This window comes from Prionailurus viverrinus, chromosome A1, assembly GCF_022837055.1.
Source record: "Prionailurus viverrinus isolate Anna chromosome A1, UM_Priviv_1.0, whole genome shotgun sequence".
NCBI classification, from domain to species: Eukaryota; Metazoa; Chordata; class Mammalia; order Carnivora; family Felidae; genus Prionailurus; species Prionailurus viverrinus.
In genome coordinates, this window is record NC_062561.1 from 158,754,628 (window position 1) to 158,766,788 (window position 12,161).

Genomic DNA, 12,161 nt, shown 5'->3' on the forward strand with positions numbered 1-12,161 from the left:
CCATAAACTTTACACAAAACATCTTATATTTATAACAGTCTATTTTAAACTAATAAGTTAACTTCAAATACACACAAAAACTGCATGCTTTTACACTGCCCTCCACACATATTTTATGTTATTGATTTCACAATTAACATTTTTTACGATGTATATTCCTTAGCAATTATTATACTTATTTTTAGTACTCCTATCTTTTGACATTTATGCTAAAATTTTAAATGATTTACCTACCACCATTTTACTATTAGAATACTCTAATTTTAAGTATATATTTACCTTTACCAGTGACTTTTATTCTTCCATGTTTTCCTGTTACTGGTTAATACCCTTCTAATACATATTTGGGTACGTATTTGTATTTTAATTTTTATAGTATTCTGAAAAAATTCACTTGAGCATATTGTGGATCCCCTGGAAACTCACTTTATCACAGAGTGCTGTAGTGGCCTTTTCATGCCCTCATTTGCATTTGTGTTTGTGATTAATTCACACCAAGTGAAGGCCAAATGATGTTAGTTTCCCTACTATAGAAACAGAGGTTTTGCGGTAGTTTAAATGGGGTTGTATTCCTCAACCTTTGTTTCTAATATGTATTACCTACATTAGTCCTTTGTGATAAGCTGTCCCAGAATGTTGACTTTCTTGGGCTCTCAGTGGCAGTATTTAAGGGTCTCTGGAAAAGCACAGTTGGGGAAGTAGAGGAAGAAGAACTCTACTCTTCCTCACCCTCATTCCCTATATCCCTGCCTTGTCTTCAATAAAGAAGCTCCTCTTTTCTTTTTAAAATGTTTTTTAATGTTTATTTATTTTTGAGAGACAGAGTAAGAGTGGGGGAGGGACAGAGAGAGAGGGAAACACAGAATCTGAAGCAGGGTCCAGGCTCTGGGCTGTCAGCACAGAGCCTGACATGGAGCTCAAACCCACGACCTGTGAGATCATGACCTGAGCCGAAGTTGGATGCCCAACCAACTGACCACTGAGGCACCCCAAGAAGCTCTCCTTTTCTATTTGTACATCAGTCCCCTTTGTAATAAACTTGATGACCAATGGGTTCATTATCTTAAAACAAGTTTTTAAAACCACTGGCCTGGACCACTGCAGTTCTAGGTATAGAATTTAAAATATTACAAGAATGTATATAAAATCATCTGGCTAAAATTTGACTATACCCTTACGTTTTGAAGCAAAATATGGGAAATTGTCTCAAACTTAGAACCATAGGTATAAGCAAGTTTCCATTTAACAAGAAGCAAAACACATTTCAGTTATAATACATGGGGTATTGCAGTAGGATACTTCACCTCTCTCATGTTACAGAGAATGTTAGACTCAAGGGTCCATCAGTGATTCAGAGGCAGAGCCAAGATTAGAACCCAACTTCCTGATTCCTGTTCCAGTAGTCTTCCCATTACTCTGGGTTTTTTTTTTTTTTTAACATTTATTTTAGTTTTGAGGGAGAGAGACAGAACATGAGTGGGGGAGGGGCAGAGAGAGAGTGAGACACAAAATCTGAAGCAGGCTCCAAACTATCAGCACAGAGCCCTACGTGGGGCTCAAACCCACAAAACATGAGATCATGACCTGAGCTGAAGTTGGTTGCTTAACCAACTGAGCCTCCCAGCTGCCCCCTCTGCATCTTCTTCACACCCTTTTCTCTCAAAATTATCTTGCTGTGAGAAACTTCAAGTTTCTGGGGGCAAAACTCTATTTTTTTCAGGAGAGTTTTGAGACATCTCTGACAAGAAAAAAAAAGTGGCTTTTTAATCAGAGTATACATTTGCAAATCTACAAATATTAGTTTTTCTTTTGTTTGGGTCACAGGTTGTTCTTTTCTACTCTTTCTTCTTTTTGCCGAAACCAATGCCTTGGGTGTAAGTAAGGCTTTGAAGACGTTTTATGTTCCTTTGTGAGATGCTTTGGAGTTAATATATACCCCTTATGTGACAGGCCTGGTTACAAGAGAAATCATTATAATTTTTCTGTGTCTGGGGCCTGACTCTTGCTTCTTGTCTTAATGTTTCCGAAGCTCTAATCTGAAATACACTGATATACTTATTTGGTACGTAGAGTCCTCTGTGCCTTGCTCCTTGTAGTATCTTATCTTTCATCCACTTGTCTGGAAAAGTTACTATGGAGTCCAGTGGGTGTGCTTCAAGCTTTCTCATAAAAACTCACTGTTTGGAGTTTTACTCTGAGGGGGACATCTTTTCCTTCCATTTGCAAGATTAGGGATAACCAGGTTGGCGAGAAAACTGTAGTTTTATTTCTGTTTGTTCTTTCCACAAAAACTCTAGAAATTCTTCCTTTTTACAGTTTTTCAAATTTAAGAGTAACTGTTTCTCTATTGAACACTTTCATCATTTACTTTTCTTCTAATTTCCTTGTTCTGTCCTTCTCTTCTTTTCTCCCCTTTCCTTCAAAACATGCATTGGCATTGCTTTGTGTCAAACAGTATATGATTTTAAATATAGCCAAATGTTTAATAGTTAGGTTGAATAGCTTCAGATACCATCTTTCATCTGTGTTGCTGAATGAAGCTTTAACAGAGCTGTTTATAAATGTTCTGCTAGCTTTTCTCTTTTCTGGCTTTTTCTTTCTAGAGTTACCCAGTTGGATTTATATTTATTTATTATATCTTCCAACTCTTGCTGACTGGACTTCTGGTTTCAGATGCTACCCATGGTTATTGATGTCATGGTTATTGATTGAAATTATTGTTTTTGGTTCTCCTGTGTATGTTTTGATACTCATATATACTGGACTTCATTTTATTTTCAAAAATGCTGTTTCTCTGAATTTGTCACAATTTGCATCCTTTGCCCAACTTCTAGAAAATTAACAGTTGCACACATATGGAGGCAAATGCAGACTTACTGGGTTCATTTCCCTTATGTAGGTCACTGATAAAAATAAATAACTTGGTGCTTTTTCTCTTGATGCAGAAAATAGGTTACTGTGGTCCCATGGAGAATATCTTCTCATTTTACTGTGTTACACTGTTGCTTCTAGAAAGTGATCATGTCAATCCTTTCTGAGGCTCTGACATTAATTTTTTTTTGAATACAGTGCAGCTAAGTCAACATAGGACAATTATGTTTGAAGTTTTATTTTATTTTAATTTTACTATCTGTATGTATGAGGAGTAATAAGAGAATAAGTCTAAAGCAGAACTTCACTGTCCTGTGGTAACTCAGCCAGGTGTGTTGTCTTCCAAAAATATTTAAACATAGAGACACATGTAGAGGGTTTTACTTTCCTACTAGGTATATTATTCTGTAATTTTCTTTTACCACTTAAAATTACATCATAGCATCTCTCTGGTTAATAGGTATATGTCATATTCTTTAGTAGCTGCTTAATAGTATGGATATATTATAGTTTATTTAATCATTATCCTTATCATGGACATTAAATTTGCTTTTAATTTTTTTAACCACTAAAAATACTGTTTTACATTATTGTAATTTTACAGTGAGACCTGTTTTGAATATATCCATTCATTCTGGGGCTTTTAATGCTGTAGGATAGATTCCCCAAAGATAATTGCTGGGTCAAGATCTATATGCATTTCTTATTTGCAATGGATATCACCACGTTACTTTGTGAAAGGTTCTAGCAATCATGCTTCCATCAGCAATATGTCCATTTTCCTACATCTTTCTAAACACTGGATATTTTTACTTAAAATTTTTTTTTAATATTTATTTATTTTTCAGAGAGAGACAAAGAAAGACAGAAGCTGAGGAGGGGAAGGCAGAGAGAGAGGGAGACACAGAATCCAAAGCAGGCTCCAGGCTCGGAGCTATCAGCACAGAGCTGGACGCAGGGCTCGAAGCCATGAACCGTGAGATCATGACCTGAGTCAAAGTCAGATGCTTAACTGACTGAGCCATCCAGGTACCCCAAGGATGTTTTTACGTTTTTAAATGTAGGCTAAACTGATGTTTAAAAAAGAGTATCATGTTTTAATTTCTATACCTTTTGCCCACTGATGCGGTCAATGCGGTTGGGCTTTTTTTGTTTTCTGTTTTTGTTTTTGTTTTTTGTTTTTGTTTTTGTTTTTGTTTTTTTGGTTGGTTGTTTAAATTTTATAGCCATTTGGATTTTTCTCCTGCTCAAAGCCTTTGCTTATTCTTATTTTGAGTTGTTTTCTTCTTTTCAATTTATAGTTCTTTATCTTTTAGAACTAGCAATTTTATATTTGTATTTTTAAATAAACTTTTAATTTTAGAACAGTTTTAGATTTACAGAATAATTATGAAGATAGTATGGAAAGTTCCCATATGACCCTCATCCTCCCTGCCCCATTTCCCTTGTTATTAACATCTTGCATTAGTATGGTGTATCTGTTACAATTAATGAACCAACATTGATACATTGTTATTAACTAAAGCCCATACTTTAGTCAGATATTCTTAGTTGTTTTTTCCAATGTCCTATTTCTATTACAGTATACCACCCAGGATACCATATTACATTTCATTGTCATGTCTCTTTAGGCTTCTCTGTGCTATGAAAGTTTCTCAGACTTTCCTAGTTTTTGATGACCTGGACAATTTTGAGGGGCATTCTCATCTTATTCTGGATTTAAGGGAGAAAAAATCCATTATCTTTTCAGTAAGTATGATGTTAGCTGTAGTTATTTCGTAGAGGTTATTTATCAGTTTGAGGAATTTCCCTTCTATCTCTAGTTTTCTGCTTGTTACAGATTTTGCAGATCTCCCCATTCTATAATTTATATTTATATTTTGTTCTCTTTTCATAAACATCTTACACTTGTTTCCCAATACTTTTGTTGAGAGAGAGGTGGGGGGGAGACAGAGAGACAGAGCATGTGAGAGTGGGGAGGGGCAAAGGGAGAAGGAGAGAGAATCTTAAGCAGGCTTCACACTCAGCACAGAGCCTGACATGGGGCTTGATCTCATGACTGTAAAATCATGACCTACACTGAAATCAAGACTTGGACTCTTAACTGACTGAGCCACCCAGGCGCCCCTCCCAACATTTTCCTACATTATATAATCTAGGAAATCTAGGATTATATATAATCTAGATAAACCTTGAGCTGCTTTGTATCACTCACTTCTTCCATTCTTCGTTTATTTTTCTCTCCAATGTGTAAGACTTCCAAGCAGTCAAACATATAGACTTAGGATTTTTCTGGGTTCAATTTCTAGGGATTACTTCTTCCTAGTTTTTTGATCTTGGAAAAGTTCTTTTACCTCTCTGAGCCTCAATTTGCTTCTCTGAAAAAGTTGGTGTATTATTCCTTTCTCAAAGGATCTTTGTGACATATTTATAAGTGCTGAACAAGTGGTTGTTATTTATCTTTTATGGAGAAAGTTACTGTATTTTTTCATTCTGGAAAGCATTAGAATTACACTCTCTAGCTGTGTGACATATTTGGGGAACAAAAGTGACCAGAATATATTTCCATTTATGCAACTTTTTAATTCTGTGAGCAAAGAAATATCTTGGTCATAGCTTTGATCCAACCATGTTATAGCACTGTTATAAATAAGTAATCTCTTTTTAACTATTAGCCTTGACCTGTATAATAAAAGTGGTGTTAAATTTTGTTGCAGGGAAACTTGATGGAGACAAACTTTCACATACATGAATAAAATATTATGGCTATAACTTGGAAAGTTGAGTGCTTAAATGCTTCACAGCAATTATAAGTCAACCCAAGGAATGTTATTAAATTACTAGTATGTAAATTCTTAGTATAATATTATTTCATTATGACATTCAGATGGGATTTGTATGTCCTACACACACAGTTGTCAGAGATCAGAGGTTGATGACTGCTGTCCTTTGTCCCAGTAATTATTTTGTACTTCTCATATTTACATCACAAATTAGGAAGAACTTGGCTAGAAATAGCTAAGGTTCTGCTGAGAAGAGGATTTAACTGGGAATGTGCTCTTGGAATTTCTGAATTTGAAGAAGTATGATTGCTTGAAAGCATACCAAGTGTTTAAAAGGTAATATTTGCCAACCATATAAAACCAGAATTAGTCGTGGGCTAGAAATTGAGCTATTTGTGTGGTGGGAGACCGTTGTTTCCCTTGCTTTGAGTTGCTTATCCTTTTTTGATTTCTCCAGATATAAAACAGTAATCATATTTTCCATTGTTTAGCTCATGGAATGTTAGAACGGAATAGGATAATGTGGGCCTAAGATTCTTCACTTGTTTTCCATTACTTGTAGGCTGAAATCCAAATTCCTTAGCAATATCATAGTGGTTGAAAACATAGGTTTTGGAATTAGATGCAGGTTGTGAGCCCAGATTTTGACTCTGCCATATACAGCCATGTTCTTGGGCAGTTTACTTGAGCTTTCTAAGTTTCAGTTTCCTCGTCTATGAAATGGAGATAATAATAGTTCCTTCCTCATCGAGGTTGGTATGAGAGTTAACCTAGGTAGTATAAGCACAATACAAGCACAGGGTTTGGTGCATTTTATGTGTTCAGTAAATGGTAGCTGCTGGTATCCACGTCTCCATGGCATATAAGGCCTTTGCTACCTGGTCTTTTTCACTTCATCTGCCATCATTAACTCCCTAAATTCATCCCATTTATCCTGAATACACTCCTTTATTACAACACACCTTACTTCCTGACTTTTCTCTGCTGTGTCTTTTTTATGTCAGAAATGTTATCTTATTCATAGGTGGATTTTCTTTAGTTAGCACATAGTGGAACTATAGCCAGTTGACTCAAGAAAATTGTGTAGAATTAAACTAATGTTGGGATTGTCATAAATAAATAAGGATTGGTCAAATAAGTATATAGTGAGTACATTAAAAAATAAAGTAAATAAAAATCCCTGTGTATATATAAGACATCTGAACCAGTGGTCATTGGCCAAACTAAGTATAGACCTATTTTGTTAAAATAAGTCAGGAAAATTTATAACAAAAGTTTTAATTTCTGGCTTCTCTTGAAAAGTTTGGAGATCTAGCAACTGAACCTCCCTTGCTGCATAGAAATGGTTGGAATTCTTCAATTAGACCCATTCTCCATTCAAATAACGTAGATGCATCACAATAGTGTCTCTACGTGACTACCAGTATAAATTTCATCTTTTCCTCCAGAAAACATGATTTGATTAATACAGAATAAGAAGAGTACTGCTCTTTACCCATTCCCAGGTAGGTAGAGTTAGCTGATCTACCTGAAGAAGCAATGGCAGCCACCCACCCCACACCCCAGAAAGCCTAATCAAATGCTCTTAAAAATGTTTGATCTTGTTAAGCTTATATCGCCATAGCTATGTATAGTCTTGCTGATTTTGGTATTGTTGATTTATTCTGTGCCCTCCTGAGAAGCCCTACAGTTTGTGAAGATGAATTCGAGTTATTAATAGAGATAGTGGCTTATAATAGATGAGTTTAGTCTCTTACAGCCCCATGACCCAGGTGCATGTGGTTTTGGACACATTGAGACAGGGCCAAGGGACTATGTGTAGTCATGTTAGGAGGCTGCATAGGGGAGTATTTGATGTGGGCATCAGGCCAGTTTACATGCTGATTTTTTTGGGGGGCGGGGTATACATTCAACTTTTGACAACTTGAATAACTGTTTGTCACCTCTGTGACTATAGGTACATCCCATACATTCGCATGCTTAGGAGAATACCCATAAAGAACAAAGGGAAATGATTTAGCAATGATCTAGTTAATTTGGTAAATGTAAACACCCAATTGGCTGTATCATATTATGTTTTGAAACTTGAATTGTGCACTACACTGACTAAATTGAGCATAAAATTGCCAGATCAGTTTACTCCATGTTTTACAGATACAGAATAAAAGCCAGATTAAGCAAAGAGATAGTATTTTCCTTTGAGCAGAGTGTGGGAATTTGAGTTTCTTGTCAGACTTTGAAAACTGTGAATGTTAAATTATACTAGGATGGCACTTCCTGTTTTTACTTGTCGTTGAATTTATTTTCTTCTTCTGAAGCTCACAGCGAGCTTTTGACTGTATATCCTTTAATGCACTGATGTGAGCAGAGATGGGGTAGAGTTGCAGCCAGAAAAAGATTTAAAAATTTACTCAAGAAAATTTTGTATCATTCAGCAGCTCAGGTACAGGAATAAACATGACTTGTCTGAGATTTGGCAACCTCACATTCCTCTTTCAAAACGAGGCACATACAAAACACCTTCATGAGGTGCATACTAATTGGCTCTTGCTGCTTGCTAGTTATTGTGTTATTACCTAATCCAATCCAATCAGACATTCAAAAGGATATCTATTTCTAATAGTGTGATCTAGTTGGATTAAGTACAGACCCTGACATTTGGCACTCTCGTGCCACTGACTTACTTGTCAGACTCTTTGAAATATCAGTCAACATGACAGTGTCTGAGTTTCCATAAAGGACATTATGTTATCTGCCCCTGTGTCCAAATAAAGGTATTGTAATGACTTAAAGGTAAATTGCTATAAATGAAAATAATACAATTCAGTGAATATGCTAGGAAATAATTGGATGGATATATAGACAATACATGTAAGAGGATAACAGAGTGACTCCATTTTCATCCTTGTTCTCCCAGGGACTGGTAGAGTGCCAAGCTGCCTATTTCCCTCGTGATTGCCGAAGGATGAATTTATCCATCAGCAGTAGTGCTTTGGTAACTACTTACTCTAACAAGGTTAAGTTACTTCAACTCTGCAGATCTGAGACTTTTCTATCTATAAAATGATTGGGATTAGCTTGTAAAAAACATTTTCTTACAGGTCCAAAATTTGACTCTTTGATTTGATGTATTGTAAAACATGGCAAATATAAATATAAATATAAATAAATATAAATATATATATAAACATATATATAATGTTATATATATAAATAAATGTTTATATTTAAACATATATAAATAAATGTTTATATTTATAAATATAAATATTTATATTTAAATATATATAAATAAATGTTTATTTATATACATATACTTGATAGGATGGTCTTTGAGGATTAGAGTAAGAAAATGAGCAATGACTTAAATAATAAACTTATATAAAATTAAATAATGAAAAGAAATTTATAAAAAAGATAAATAGATGTTTTAATGGCTGATAAACAACAACCATGACTGTTAGCACATGACTATTGTCCTAAGTGAAAATCTGTCCCTTTTGTGGTGTGGAGTGTGGAAATTTTAATGTTTGAAAGTTACCATCAAGAATTTTGGTGTATCGGGGTGCCTGGGTAGCTCAGGTGCTTAAGCGTCCAACTCTTGGCTTCGGCTCAGGTCATGATCTCACAGTTTTGTGAGTTCAAGCCTTGCGTCTGGTTCTGCACTGGCAGTGCAAAGCCTGCTTGGAATTCTCTCTCTCTCCCTCTCTCTCTGCCCCTCCCCTGCTCACACTGTCTGTGTCTCTCTCAAAATAAATAAATAAACTAAAAAAAAAATAATTTTGATGTATTAAAAATTCCAGGTTGAGAGAGGCTTCTGTACATATAGAATTGATTTCCTCTTAATTCCAGGTGACCCCTTTTATTATGAAATGACTACCAAATCCTTTCTCTTAAAGATGTTAGGGACTGGCCTGGAAGGAGTGTGAGAACTTTCCTTCCTTTAGTTCCTTTTAAGGTGCTGAAAGCCTTGCTCCTCTGCTGAGGTCTGACTTGCCTTGGGAGCTCAAAGCTGCAGGGCCTGTTTAGCTGCTGTGTTTTACATGTGCTGACCAAGGTTTATATCCCAATTGCTTATGTATCAGAACGCTGAAGTTGAGAAAGCACCTTTGAAAAATTCAGTGATATCTGTTCCTAGAGGGATTTATATTTGATTCTTTTTCCTATCACTCCTTCCTCTTCACTTTGTTCTCTTTTGTTTCTTCCTTTGCGTGACTCTCATTCATTTATTTATTCATAAACACATATACCAAACATGGTGTTGGATCGTGAGAATAGAGAGCTAATATATGTTACTTACTGTCTAGGAGCTTACTGCCCAGCATCATGTTTTTGGGTGCAATTTCTTTGCAAGTTTGGTCCTTTGCTATTTATAGCTTCTGGGAATGTACTTATATTTTGAATGCTTAGTTTTTGACTCTTAGCCTTATATAATTCATTCCTAAATTCTGTTATGTATGTGTAATAGTCAGCCCGTTGAAGGAAGCTGTTTTTAGCCATCATTCAGTGGATATGAACACTTAATATTAGTTTTCTTTCATTTTGCAAGTATCTCTTTCAATAAAAAATTCAAAACTAGGATTTTTGCAGCTATAAGCTTTCTGGTAACCAGGTTCTAATCTTATTTGATGACTATACTTGGGGGTGAATGTGGAAAGGAAAATGTTTATTTAAGTAGTAAAATCTGACTCCTCCCCCAACTATATTGAGATCCTCTGATGAGGCTATAAACTTACTGATTCTATTTCCTTTTCTTTCTTCTTGATAGTTATGGATATGGGAGGCAAAAGACTCAGATCTCCGTTTGAAACTTCTTGGATAGCTAGTAGAGAAATCCTTGCAAGCTTTCAGAGTTGAGGATGGAGAAGCTGCCTATTATTGTAGCTAAACCTAAGGAGAGGGAAATATTAGGAAAACACCATTGTAAGGAGCCAAGGAGTCAGTTTGTCTGAGACAGAAGAATTTTGGTTAATCAGACCTTATTGAAATTTGACTTAGATAGTGCTTTTCAAAAACAATGAAAGTGAATGTTTCGATTCTTTATTGCTTCTTAACTTCCCTCTTCCCCCAAACTTGGTGGCTTTAAACAACAATCATTATATTATATCTCCTCATTCTCTGGGCTGAATGGGTTCAGCTGAGTCCTTTTGCTTCACATGAGGTCACTTGGGGATACGGCTATCTTGGAACTCACCTGGGCCAGAGCATGCAAGATGGCCAAGATGGTAGTGGACAGGTAATATTGGCCATCAGCAGGTAGCTCAGTGGGGCATTCTGGTGGTGGTGGTGGGGGTCTTGATTCTCCTCAAGGCCTTCCACGCTTCTCCTTATGGCTACTTAGGCTTCCCTGTAGCATGGCTGCTGGATTTCACAAGGCAGGAAGTGGAAGCTGCCAGTCCTCTTAAAGCCTAGCCTAAAAGGTGCACGACTTTACTTCCCCTGCATTCTATTGGTCGGGAGCAGTCACAGGCCCCACTTCTATTCAAAGGGGGTGAGGAAAGAAGACTTCACCTCTCAGTGGAGGTAGTGACAAAGATGTTACAGTTATCTTTAATCTGCTATAGTAAATCTGTTTATAGCTAATCAATATAAAAGCTGACATTTGAAAAAAAGACAGGGGCATAAAAAGGCCTGGGAAGTTCAAAATCTGCCCGAATGCATATTTTATAAAGGGGAAGAATAGCTGCATGTTGATCACATTCAGGTGGACTCAAGGAAAGGTTACCTTAGACCGTTCATTGTTTCTCAAACTTAAGTGTTCACCAGAATTACTAGGAGGGTATGTTAAAATATAGATTGCTGGGCCACACTCCCAGAATTTCTAATTAAACAGGCCTGGGGTGGGGCCAGGGGATTGACATTTCTAAGAAACTCCCAGATGATGCTGATGTTAATGGTCTTGGGAACCACACTTTGAGAACCACTGCCTTAGACTGTGCAGGGCCAGAAAGAGTGAGGAAAAGAGGAAAAAAGAAGGAAATATATTATTTTCCCTCTAATAGTATTTTAAAAAGCCTAGTGTCAATAGTATAAATTTAAGTTTCAGGCCACCATGAACATATTAACATAGGGCCTTTATGTTTGTCAGGGTAATTCATCCTAGTGCTACAACATGAGCCCCTGAAATCTCATTAGCTTAACACAACAAAGGTTTATTCTTACTTATGTCAAGTCCAATATGAGTCAGTAGCGTTCCTCTGTAGGGGCTACAGCATCTGGAACATGTGCCTCTTTGCTGCTGATGCAGGGGAAGAGAGAAGAGAAGAGATAAGCAAGCCACATCAGCTCTTAACTGCCCCAGCCTAGAAGTGACTCAGGTTCCCTTCTCTCAGAGTCCTTTGGTCTGAACTAGTTGCATGACCCCCACCTAACTGCAAATTAGGCGGGGAAATGTAGGGTGGGGGGACACAGTTAGCTAGTAAGCCCTAACTATCTCCACTATGGCACCCGACTAACTTTAGTGTCCATGTTCTGTGGTTAGGCAGAGCTGGATGTAGAAAGAATCCC

The 12,161-nt window shown here is 36.6% G+C and overlaps 1 long non-coding RNA gene across 6 annotated transcripts in view; it reads left to right on the forward strand.

The window, feature by feature from the left end:
• The first annotated feature begins 3,843 nt into the window (after window positions 1-3,843).
• Window positions 3,844-12,161, forward strand: part of LOC125154659 (uncharacterized) — a 46,802-nt gene continuing 38,484 nt past the window's right edge. For 2 of the 6 annotated variants that reach the window (XR_007147907.1, XR_007147877.1), the window contains exons 1-4: window positions 3,844-3,900; window positions 4,503-4,620; window positions 5,869-5,990; window positions 8,572-8,649. This is a non-coding gene — a long non-coding RNA (uncharacterized LOC125154659). Of the gene's footprint in view, window positions 3,901-4,502; window positions 4,621-5,868; window positions 5,991-6,956; window positions 7,160-8,571; window positions 8,650-12,161 lie in introns of all 6 variants that reach the window. The other 4 variants (XR_007147898.1, XR_007147921.1, XR_007147893.1 and 1 more) reach the window with 3 other exon arrangements.